At 36.6% G+C, this 13,494-nt stretch overlaps 1 protein-coding gene across 1 annotated transcript in view; it reads right to left on the reverse strand.

The window, feature by feature from the left end:
* The window catches only part of LOC120596116 (adhesion G-protein coupled receptor F2), a 35,375-nt gene extending 22,194 nt beyond the window's left edge, over window positions 1–13,181 (reverse strand). Inside the window, exon 1 of the mRNA XM_039854430.1 lies at window positions 13,008–13,181. The gene's annotated coding sequence lies outside the window, so the exon portion shown is untranslated. The remainder of the gene's footprint in view (window positions 1–13,007) is intronic.
* Between the last annotated feature and the right edge of the window lie 313 nt (window positions 13,182–13,494).

Here is a 13,494-nt window from a genome sequence, read left to right on the forward strand (position 1 = left end):
AAAATTCCAGGATGCATATCATCAATGTGATTTATCAGAATCATCACCAATGCAGTTCCTGCTTTAGGTAAAATCATCAAAAATGGAGGGGGGCGGAAATTAAAATCACTGATGAATTTGTTGACTCTGTAGCATGAGTTCAGGTTTTTCTGAAATAAAATCTGAGCATGAGTCCAGGTTTTTCTGAAATGCATGATGTTCTCATCATGCAGACTGTTCTTCCTTTTAACTGAAACTAATTTTTAAAAAGTGACTTAAAGAAATGATGCAAGACAACAAACTTTCATAGAGTTAGCACTCCTCAGCCCAGACACTCAATAGATTTTTTTTTATAAAAAGGGAGTGAGAGTTGAGTGATTAGTTAAGGCCCACAAATCAAGATGAAAACCATTCTGTCTGCTTAAAAATTTTTAAATGTTGTATTGAAAAAATTCTTTATTGTACTGTCATTTTGTTTTAAATTTTAAATATAGTGATGTTTTAATTTTTATCAAAATGAGTTTTGATTACTAAAATTATGTTTCTATGTATAACAAAATAAGCATTTTGTGTTTTATGTGGTAATGACCTTCACTAGACATTGCAGAATGCCCTTTTTTGATAGTTATACTGCTATCTTGAGTCCAGAATTTTCCAATATCTTTTTTACAATCCAGGTCTATCTTGTCATATAAAAACTAAGACCGCAACTCTAGAATGCTATCTTTCTCCAGTTTCAGCAATAGTGTGACCCTAGTTCATAGTGCAATTTTGGCCTTTTTTTCAATTCTTTTAAGTAGAAGAAACATTTTTCTAAAGTTCATTCTGTATTTTGCTTATAAAACCGATTGCACTTTAAAAGTGGCTTATTTTAATCTGGACTTAAATAGAATCGTTTTCTTCCAGATTTGTTCACATTAAACCTTTTTCATAATAGCTCTTTTTCCAGTTCCATGAAAGCAAAAGTTTAGATGAAGCTAAAGGGTATGGTGACAAAATAATAGCATGAATCCAATCTTTTGACCTCTCACTCTCCTTACCTATCACCCAGAGTCCTCTGGCCCCATTTTCTTTGGAAAAGCCACAAGTCTCTGTTTTCTTTAGAAAAGCCACAGGTTTCTGACCTTTTTCCTCAGGTCAGCCCACTCTTTCTGACATGCAAGAGTAGCTGGAGTGTAACTCCTCCCTTTCAAACAAACGTTCGAAAATGTTGGGTCACGGGACGTAGAGTACAGCATAGGGAATATAGTCAATAGTATAGTAATGGCTGTGTAGAGCCAGACAGGTGCTAGAGTAATCAGGGGGATCACTTCATAAACGATATAAATGTTAACCATTGTCCTGAATATCTGAAACTAATTTAAATAAAAAAAATTTTTTAAAGAAAAAGAAAATGTTGGTTTCACATAGTCCAAGCCATAACATGCATTATAGAATTGTTTCAGGAAAGGCTTATCCCTCAGAAACATGCAATCTGATAAAACAGTCACCTATGTGATTCACACCAAAACAACATGAAGCACTTACATCAACCTTGAGATTTCACAAAGTAAAATGTGCCAAATACGAAGTGCTAGAATTCTTTTTTTTTTTTTTTTAATTAAGAAACTGCTTCCCTCCTCAGCTAAGTGTACAACAGCCAGATTGCAAAGAGATAACATTTCCAACCATCCAACCTGGGATATGCTTTCCCATTATCTGTTGCCTGCTTTCCAAATCTAAATTTAAAAAAATGTGCTTCAGATGTTCATTTATGTGTTTATTCAACAAAGAAAATAAGGCCCTCATTTCCAAGCAATGTCCTAACAGCTAGAAATTAAACAAGGATGACTTCTTTTCTGCCTCATCACCACCTCAAGGAAGTCACAATGTAATGGAGCTTCTGAAGCGCCCCTGAAAGGTTGGAAACGTGGATGAGGCTTGCTCCCTAGGGACCTGCAGACCCTAGGAGTCAAAGCTAGTGGACTAGACATGATAGGAAGTGGTCCAAAGTTCTGGATTCCACAAAACAATTCTCTTTTTAGCAATTTCATTTCAAAGTATCTCTTCCTATTTCTATGTCGAATTTCTCCACCCCAAAGCCATATGGTTGACTGGAAACTGGCATAGCTCACTAATGAAAGGCAAAACCTGCAGAAAGAAAACATACGAACAGCACGCTGGGGCACGTTCTGTGGATGGGCACATCAGAACAAACATCTGCTTAATTTAAACACACATTCACCCACACAAGCAACAGAGACCAGAGCAATTTTATAGGGTGATTTGGGTGAAAAATAAAAACAAAAACCTACAACTTGAACTCTCAAATCCTGATTAGGAAGAAAATAAATAATTGAATAGCAATCACAGCAATCACAAACAAAAGTAAACAAAACTCCAGACAGAAATTTATCAGCCACCCAGGAGTATTTCAATCACCAGCTTTGTCAGCTGACAATCTGAGACTACTACTTGCATAATTAGGTTGCTGAGTCTTCAAGTGAGATCCACAAAATGCTGTCAAAGTTCCAGACAGACTGTAGGAATACACTGCAGATGGTCTCAGAGGTGGAAGATTCCATAGTGCCAATCATTTAACCATCCCACTGTTCACCTCTAGTCAATGACTACAGACAATATGAAAGGGAAGAGGAGAAAACAAGTAGCTATTGTTTATTCTGTGTTTGGCACTGTGTCTACATTACCTCTTTCAATGCCATCAAGTAATTCTGTGCAACTGAGATCACTTCCACAGTTTTCTAAAATAAGAGGCTAAAAGTTGATCCCGCCCAACCTCATAGGTACTAAGTAATATGTTTGTGATCTGAATTCAGGTTTGTAATTTTTTTCATCATGTCATGTGCTTTTCTAAAATAAGAAATTGCTGATTTTTGTATGGGGTAAATTTTTTCAGAACATTTTCACATATAATTTAGCCTTGACATCACAAAAATTCTCTGAGATAGGCAGAGATGTTATCATTTTCCTTTTCTTATCAGAGAGGAAATTGTCCAGATAGTTAATACCCTTCCCAAGGTCATATCCCAAGTTATTGGAAGAACTAGACTCTCTTTTGACTTCTGATCCAGGGCTCTTTTAACTATGTCATTCGGTCCCTATCCTCCTTTCTGTCCTCAATGGAGACGTAAAAAGGCAGATCATCATCTCCAGCAATCTATATGAACTTAAAGAAATTTACAAACTAAATATTGCCTTCAGAATTCCTGTCTTTATCTTGAGTCGTCTCCCTGCTGTGCCCAGATGCTCAGGTTCTCACTTTTAGCTCCAGTCTAGAATTCCCCTCTTTGGGCAAAGCTCCTCTCAATCAACCTTTCTCATACCGCGGGCCTCCTTTCTTGAGTCTTTCAGAATTCCTCTGACCACCAAGAATAATTAACCAAACGATAACCTATCCATCATGTGAAAATGAATACTATATTTTTTTATTATTTTAGTCATCCCAGGTAAGTGTACATTTTAACAGTTATTTTCTAGAGGAAACCTCTTCAACAGTAGGAAGTTAGGTGTTGACCTAGGTCAATAGGCCAAATTTTGGGGAGCAAGGATGACTCTCCGTGTCCCAAACCACAGCCACAGAGCTACCTATCCATATGTTTAATTTAACCCTCACTTTTCTCCAGTTTTTAAAATTTTAAATCATTTTCATTGGTTCCCTTGAGTTTCACTAAACCTCTTTTGAATTGGATATTTCCTTTTTTGCATGCAGGTTCCAAGCAGAGCTGAATTATGGTGATTCCTCACACCTGGAAGGTAAGTGGTATATAAGAATGAGTGTGTGCAAATGGCATCTATGTCAGGCACTTGGTAAAGGTGTGCCCAAGAATCACCTACCTCATGAGTCACCACAAAACTAAGAAAGAATCTAATCTGACAGTCAGAGGCTGCCAGGATAAATTTAGTATAGTACTCAGAATGTGGAAACGGACTCTCAGTAACCAGGCAAATCCAAACTATTGCACTTTGGGAACTCTATCATATAGAAAGAACTTGAAGTATAGAAAAAAGCATGATATGCAAGCTTGCTATGACAGTTGTGTATATAGTAGCAAATATATATATATATATAGAGAGAGAGAGAGAGAGAGAAAGAGAGAGAGAGAGAGAGAGAAACAAAATAGATGCCAAACAATAATGAAATTGATAGTAAAGTATGACAAATCTATATAAAAAAGTATTACAAAAACATTAAAACAACATTTATCAAAAGTTTTGATTTCATATTAGTAGGAGGTAGTAGTAAGTTATATTATAATTTTATAATATTAATGGGAAAAATAAGCATTAAGAAGTTCTCTGTAAATATACACACTCATGAAAAAAACATTGGTGGGATTTTCCAGTTAAGATGCTCAATTGGAAATGAATCCAACACTAAGAAAATATTGAAAACCAGCAGAAACATCAGTAATTGTAACAAAATGAGAAAAGGGTCGGGACTTAAAGGAATAACTTTAAAAACTGCTAAAGAAACTGAAAATTTTGAAGTTTGTAGAAGCAGAGAACACCTCCTAAATTTTATTCTCCCATTCTCTTCCCCTTTCAGCCAAACAATAAAGGAGAAAAATCTTCAGGAATCTCATTAATACTCAGAAATCTAAAAAGAAGCAAAATGTGAGAATCCTTTTTCCTCTTCTAACTGGAGAATTTTATAATTGGATGTTAGGAATACATTGTAAATGGGGATGGCAACAGAGACTGGCTCTTTTTGATGGAAAAAAAAAAAAGACTCCAGAGCGATCCTAAGTCAGAGAAACAACCTAGAGCCTGAAGACATCTGCCATTGGTATATGCCACCCAGAAAAATGGGGTAAATTCTGGTACAGGGCACTTAAAATTTCAGTAGCAGAGAGCTGAGCCCACCTCTGCAGCCTGTCTTGCCTCTCTGGCTTTCAGACGGGTTCTTCCACTGGAAGTCATCAGCCAAAGATTAGAGGAGGGGAGAATAGAGACATGGGGATAAGTATCCCCTCTTTTCTCTCCCTCTGTGGTCACCATCTTAGCAATGACTGCTTTCCTCTGGCTAAAGTTCCAGTTGGGCATTCTCTCTTTCAGGCTGCAGTGCGCACCAGGATCCAGTGATTCCCTCCTCTTGCCCCTTGAGCTCTAGGAATAGACTCCCGCAAGTTCCCTAGTTCCCTGTTATCACTTGTTGGTTCCTTTAGCCCTGCCTGCATCTCTATAAAGAATCTTTTGTATTAAATTCTTGTCAATTTATTCTTTTCAGCTCAATCCTTTTCAGGTAAATCCTTTTGTGAGTATTGGCTGTTTCTATCGGCGCTCACCTGATACACCAGGAATAGGGCTGTTGCCAAGCTCTTCTTCCCCCTGTAATTCCCTTAGACTGCAGAAAAGCGAATAAAACACAAAGTACCCAGACCTCAAACCATATGATGGCAAAAAAATAAAGTAGTGTCACATATAGAGAGAGGAGGGTCAAGAAGTCACTTGCTGTGTATAGAGCAAGTTAAATATGAACAAGATAAGAAGAAATATGTCTCCAACGTATTATGGAGAAATGTTTTGAAGAAAAACACAAAGAAGCAGAGCTTATTAAAAATGGCCAAAAACTTGAACAGAAAAGGTAATATCACGCACACACACACACACACACACACACACACAATTAGTTCAAGCCATAGAACAAGTTAATATAGAATGATTTTTTCTTTTTACACATGAGCTTCATGAAGAAATTCTAAAATAGTAGATTAAGATAAAACCTCAAAGATCAAGATAATATTAACAGGGATTTTTTTATTACTACCTCTAATCTCAATATATTTCATAATCCTTTTTTTAATTTATGAAATTCATAAATTAGGAACTTCAAGAGACAAAAGACGCAACAATAAAAAGTGAAGTATCACTATAAATGAAAGACTTGAGCTAATAAGCAGGAAGAAAAAGAGAAAGAAAAAGAAAAAGAGAAACAGAAGGTAATAGAAATGGAAGACAAAGATAATACAAAGCAAGGATAATTGCAGTCCCTGAGGAAGAGCATACATGGAGTGCAGTGTACCAAAAATAAAAAATTGTATTCAGATATAATGCAAGAGACTTTCCCTGAAATTTAAAAGGGAGAAAAGATCAATATAAAAGTATAATTTTTATACTTAAGAGGTGAAAGTAAAATGGAAGGAAATATGAGAGTGCTAAAAATTTATCTTTCTAGTAAAGAATAAATCCACACTACCTAATATGAACAGAGATTTTTTTATTACTACCTCCAATCTCAATATATTTCATAATTCTTTTTTTTAAACATTAGAAACATCTAGAAAATAATATATCTAGATATTATTATGAAGGGGAAAAATCTTAGAAGTTCAAATATTCCCTAGGTTTTCTATTTTATTTAAATAAAATTAAGTTTATTAACTTTTACTTAAAATAACAAATATAGTATAATTACCTTTTAATTATAAGTATATTACATGTGAGTATATTGCTTTCTTTCTTTATATCTAATAATTAACCTATCATGTCCTTCTATATAAACATACATACAGAATAATATCTGGAATAATATTTAATCATTAACAATGGTTATTTCTAGGTAGCAAAATTGGAAATGATTTCTTTTAGTTTTATCTTTTAAATTTTCTGCTCTCTTTAGACCCTTTATAAGCATGTATTATTTCTACCAAAATGTGGTTTTTAAAAGGAGAGAGTAAGAAATAGACTGAAACCAAATATAGCAAAATAGGAAATATGGATGATTTATTATTGTTATATTTGTACTTGAGGTTTTTCTAATTTCTAAATGTTATTTTTGAAAAGGAAACATAAATAAAAACACTGAAAAGACACCAAAATGTTAGCAATTACCAAAAAAAAAGGATAAGCTATTTTTTCACATGCTTCTCTTTCTAATCTGTTTTTCCACAAAGAATTAGATTTATAATTTAAAAAAATAAACTTTTTAACATTACAGTGGAGATCATGAAATAAGCTGTAAGTCAAAAGATCTGTGCTCTTCTCTCAGTTCTGTTATGATCCATTTTATGAAATTTGGTAAGATATTTAACTTCTCTGGACCTCATTTCTTCATTTAGAAAACACTGACATCCTTGGACCTATTATACTTAATTAAAATTTAGGCCAAAGAGATGGTTACAAAGACAAATAAGACATGGTCTGGCCCTTCAGGAATCTACAGTCTAATTAGGGAAAACAGATAACATAAATAATATAAATTATGTCATAAGTATGCTCCTTGAAGTATACAAAATATACTTTAGAAACCTATGACAAAAACTAATAAACCATTTTGCCCCCTTTTTAATTCCCCTCTCCCCTTCCACCCCTGACCTATGGATGTTGACATCTCCCCTTAAGAACTGGACTTCTGAAGGCTGGGCGTCTCCTCCCACAGCTAGCAGCGTGCACCTGGGGCCTGGCGCCCCCTGCGCACTCAGGAGGCCTGGCGCACCTAGGGCCTGGCAGATAAACCATTCTTAAGGGGATTTAGGGAAAAATCACGAACAAGGGGCATTTGATGTGCGCACATCAGGGGGCAAGGCGAAACAGTATTCCAGGCAGAAAAACAGAAGGTCCAAAGCAGGGAGTGCAGAACAGCCAGGCATGTTAGGGATGACCGAGAAGGTCACAAAATTGGAGCATCAGATCTGTGAGGAGAAGTTGATGTATGTAGTGCATCAGCTAAAGGTACGCCCATGCCAAAGTGAGGCATGTTCTATGCCATGGTAAAGCAATGCGATTCTTCCATGGACAAGGAGGACCCATCAAATCCTTTAATGACAGCATCAGATTTTATTTTAGAAACATTATTCTGCCAACAGTGCAGAGGATGGGTTTGAAGGCAGAGACAAGAGCCAGGAAGCCCGTGAAGAAGCCATTCCTTAGTCCAGTTGAACAGTATCAAGGACCAGAACTACGGTAATGGCAGGGAGATGGATTCAGAAGACCCCAGGAGTGAGAGAAGAATACTATTAATTATTAAGTTTAGAAGAGTAAGCAAAAGTTTAGGGAAGAAAGAATAAGTCAAAAGATAGAGAAAAAGGTGATGCCGATGTTTCTAGGCTAAGCATCTAGGTGAATTTTGATTAACAGTAATGAAGAGAGAAAATACAGAAGAAACATGTTTAGAAAATAAGAGAAATAAATGAGATAGTTGAGCTGATATTTAGGTGGCATTTAGCCAAAAAAAAAATTGTTTCGAGATTTATGTATTTCCATTAGTGCAAATTTTCTCCATAGATGTCAATATATGTCAGCATTTATTTTTTATAAAATCCATCTTGTTATCTTAACCGATAACTGTGGAATGTATCAGGCAGCAGTACTTAGTACTTCTGCAAAAGAATGCCAGAACTATGTGATTTGCATGAGTGAAGACTCAGAAATGAAAGATCCCAGCATAAAATTATATATAGTTATAACTATTACAAGACAAAAATACATGACAGTTCATCATATAAGGATGATTTCCTTGTATTTCATACCTTTTCTCTACATTTACTTTACTTCCTGTTGGAATGTATCCTTTCAAATTTCTTTTAATGAAGATCTCTGGATGACAAACTCTTAAGCCCTGAATGTCTGAAAATATTGTTATTTTACTCTCATTCTGGATGATAAATGAATGAGTAAATGGCCAAGGCATCAATGCTTCTATTCAAAGGGTGATTTGTTTATAATTTGGTCCTTGGTCTGGAAGAGACTTTTGTACCAAATAAGTTTTGAAATGGTTTTCATGGCATGAGATTCCAGAAGAACAGCAGCCAAGGAGGATTAAAACACAGAGGGTCGAGTGAAAGGGATAGAGCATCTCAGAAGCACAGCCAGCATTCTGGATAAATCAATTTGAGGAAAACCTGGTACTTGATGCCTACACTTAGGACAAGTACACAAAGACCATGATGACTATGTGTAGCAATACACATTTAGCAGTCATGAAACAGATGTAACTGTTCTTTGCACTATGACCAAATTAAAGTTGTACTGGAGTCCTTATTTGAGCTAATGATGGAAATTTTCCCATACCAGGTAAACTCGTTGACTTTCAGTTTAAACTAGGTCTCTTTTGATCAATTCATCATTTCCTCTTTCTTTTCTTCTTCCTTCCTCTCCAGGAATGATATTCCAACATCAGCTTCGGGGACTAGGCATGCAAGGATAAGCCTCCATCTGTGCCAGCTTCTGCTGAGATGTACGATCATCTCTGGGCTTTGGGCCTCAGTGCTCAGCCCCACTTTGCCCACCCCGAAACATCTGTGTTCCACTCTCTTCTCTGGCATCCAGGTGCCCAGAGATCACACCGATTCTTTATTTTTTCAACAGCCAAACACTGTCCAGGTCAGGTCCAGTCTCTTGTCTTCATGCATTCTTCTTCCTCTTGAAAAGGAATTTTTCCACTCAAAAGGCTAACCTTATAATCAGCAATTTGTTCTGCTTCTGTAGATATGCTTGCCACATAGGCTGAAGGGCAGGGTGACCTCGAGATTAACTAAAGACTCATCCTCTCATTTGCTTGTTTTCTCTAGATAACAGATGTATTGCCTAAGTTCCTGTCTGAAAATCTCAGACTCTATAACTGCCTGTAACCCATAGCAACTCCCATGCACTGTAACTGCCTGAGGATAAATTAACCAATTGGCTCATGCCAACTGTAACTGCACAGATAAGCAAGGTTACCCCTGAGCTCAGGGCCCAGACCTTCAGAGCGCTAACTCTTCTGGGACCGCCGGCGTAATATACCTGAGTTCTCCAACTCTCAGTGGTGCTTGGTTTCTTGCCGGTCTGATTTTTCTGCAACACTCTCTCTTCCTGCTCTGATTCTTTCCAAAATTACACAGCTTTTCTCTCTCCTAAAGTCCAATTCTTGCTATAGGGAGCCCAGTTCTCTTTTCAGAACGAGCTAGAAACATGTCATCACTCAGTCATTTTGAATGCATCATGCATCTCCTGCTTTCTCTCACCAATACCATCCTCCCAAAGTACAGAGACTCCCTGGTCATCAGCAACCAATGACCCTAGAGGTGACAGTACCTCCCATTGGTGACTCATGTGCAAGGAGGACTGAAAATCTGAGATCCATGGCATTAGGGACCATCACAAAAGGTCTCCATGCCCAAGCTTATGCAGAAGTGACAGTCCCACTCTCTTCCAGCTACAAGACAATTTAAGACTGCTTAAGACTCTCAGAATTCTTTTTTTTAATTATAGTTAACTTTTAATATTATTTTGTATTAGTTTCAAGTTTACGCATGATTCTTAGACATTTATATAATTAACGAAGTGATCTCCCTGATTGGTCTAGTATCCACCTGGCACGAGACAGTTATTATAATGTTATTGACTAACACTCTCGGAATTCCTTCCAGACCCTAGGCAGAGGCAGCCCCTTCAAAGACAAGATTGAGATAAAATTTCCCGAAAGACGATTGGGGAAAGGGGTGAGTCAGCACCTACTCATTGACTTAAAGAATTTCTTCATGGAAATGTAGAATTTTAAAGACCAGATGTGTTATGGAGTAAAATGTATATAACTGGAGCATTAGGCTAGAAGTGACTTTCGCGAATGGTACTTATTAATATACATTATTTAATGCATAGCAAATTGTGAGGCCCATTTTGATATGGATGGAGTTTTTGTTTTTGTTATTAAATATATTTAATTTGTATTTTGCTATACAAAATGTTCAAACTGATAAAAAGTAATTCTTCATCATTTCATTCTTTTAAAACAAAGATGTAATTTGAAACATTGGTATAAGAAATGACGGCTTTGGCTTATCAACAGCCAGATGCTCTCAGATTTTGCTGTTCAGGACCCAACTTTCAGTTCTGCTGGAGGAATACACTGGACATCTATTATTATTATTGTTGTTGTTGTTATTATTAATTATTTTGCCCAGCCATCCCCTCACCCCACCCACACTTGTATGGAAACTGCTTATTCTTCTGTGTTTACTGTGCTTGCAGCCAGTTTGAAGATGTGCCTGGCCAGAGCTGACTGGGTTAGGGGATGGCAGCTGACAAAAGCTAGGTTGACCAGCCTTCATCCCAGGAATTTTCAAACTTTGACAGGAAGAAAAAAATGGGACTCACTCTCTTCTATAGAAGTTGAAAAAGACAGCACCCTCCCACGGTAATTTCCAAATTTGATTGCACACCAGGATTCCCAAAGGAGCTTTTTAAAAAATTTATGAATATCTGCACCCTACTCCAGACCCATTGAATCAGAATTTCTGGAGAAAAGTCTTGGACAGTAATATTTATTATTCAAATAAAGTTTTTATTTGAATAATTTCATCACTATTGGAAAGTTGAAAGAGTACACCCCTTCACCTAGATTGCACTAATTGTTAACATTTAGGGATGATTTTTTTAACTCTCCAGTTTTGTATAATTATTAATATAAAGAATTGAGAATAATCCCAGATGATAATCATATGTAGTTGAGAACAAACCAACTATGAAAAGGACAGCACAAAATGAAGCAGATACACCAAAAAGGACAAAGATTTTTAAAAAAAAAAAGAACATCTTGGTGACACTCAAGATCCTGTATTTCATGCTGTGGGTACTATGAGATAAACTGATATCATTATAATAAAATCGCCTTTGAGATTTGAAGTAGTGTGACTTAGTAACTTGTTCCTTTCAATCAAAAGATTCAGGAATAGTACACAGAGTCAATTAGATTCTACAGCCTCACCTCTAAATAAAAATGAAGCCCGGGGCTTTACTGTCTTGAGAGATTGAGATTATGTTAAGAGAAATATATAAAAAAAAAAAAAAACGGAACCCATAAATTCCCAGGATAATGGAATTAAAAATAATGAAACCACATGCTAAACTACAGTTTTGTGGAAGTAGCTACTATGTTTTAAAGTAGACTATTTTTCCATTAGTGAATTAAGTCAACACAGGCTCGGTACCAAGGATGGTGGGATCTTAGGATACAATCCCCAAAAACATAAAATATAAGTTTTGCAGTCTTTGAAGGCTAATCATTCGCCCAGAAATGTACTCGAAATCGTTTCTTTGAGCTACAAACAAGCCAATTTTTCCAAGCTATGATTATATGACTGAACTTTGAAAGAGGAAATTTAATAAGCCCAAAATAATGTAAGATAAATTCAAGCCTCATTCTTTTATCTGTAAATTTACTTTAAAGAGAAAACACATTGTGTCAAAATTCAAAGGATAAAATTTTTTAAGCAAAATTAAACTTTCAAAATTCACACTCAACAAATACAAAGAATCCTTTGAAAAAAGGAAGGAATAGATTTATCAATTACAACAATATTTTAGGGAATTATATGAAAGGCAATGGAAATGTAGACATTTTGGTATTCCCTCCCCCGATGCAAAGAATGACACAATAGAGACAAACGTATGAACCAAGAGAAATCTCTCTCCAGTTTACGTTGCTCTTGAAAGAGTCCCATTTGAGGAAAATGAGAATCAAAAATTCTTAATGCCATAGGTTAGTAGCTGGAAGTGCAGGGTTTTTTGTGAAGGTGTGAAAATATTCCTCTGAATTCATGGAGACCTTAAAGCTGGTGATATCTTGATAGCAAGTCCGAATTGTAGATAAAATACTACAAAGTTCGATGAGAAGAAATAATGATAAAAAATAAAACAGTTAATTAGCTTCTGTGTTTGTACTTCATCGCTTTTAGAGCATCAGAAAAGGAGAAGAACTCCTTTAAAGGTTCCAATTACCTGGACTCTGATATATGGATGGGATTAGAGGCGCAAAAAGAAAGAAATAAAAACAAAAGTATTTTCTTACCAAATTAGCACTCTTATCGAATTATGTTAAGTGTCTCTAAGTTACCAAATTCCTTTTTAATACTCATCACTATGTACGCTATTAATCAAACCCCAAATTACAAAGCCTCAAAACTTTTGAATCATAATCGGTTTCTCATCTCTGAAATTCTTCTCTGAAGGAAGTCGTTGGAAGAAGGAAGATGTGAGACTACTCACTGTGGCTAGCCAACAACAAAGTCACCAGCAAATTTTTCTCGATCCCTGGCGGCTGTACTCACAGGTGTCAGTGGCTTTCCTTTGTCATATCTTGCCACAAATCAGTAGGCTGGGCTTCTGTATCACTGAGCAGTCAAGTTAGCCCCGAATGGCAAATCCCCAGGCTGAGGCAGCCAGGTTGGGCCCTGCCCTGGCACAGCCAGCGAGCCCCATAGCAGAGGCCCTGCAGCCTGACAGACCAGTCCTGCATGGGAGAAGCTCCTGCAGTGGGAGGAGCACTGTGCCAGAGAATGGATGAGTCACACCCTAGGTGACACACAGACTCTCACAAAAAGCAAAGGCTTCCCTTTTTTGGCAAGAGATCCAGAATTACGGTAGCGGCACAGGATCTGTGGTACTTGGCCATAACTATTAACCTCCTCATGAATCTTCCTAAGCCACAAAATGGAATGTGGAAAACACAAGTGCCTAAGCTCACAGCTTTGTCTTTGTCTGACCTTCTAGTCACTAGGATTATGGCAGTATGGTTCTCTAATTGTTTCTGGTTGT

Source organism: Pteropus medius, unplaced genomic scaffold (genome assembly GCF_902729225.1).
Source record: "Pteropus medius unplaced genomic scaffold, Ma_sr-lr_union100, whole genome shotgun sequence".
Taxonomy (NCBI): domain Eukaryota; kingdom Metazoa; phylum Chordata; class Mammalia; order Chiroptera; family Pteropodidae; genus Pteropus; species Pteropus medius.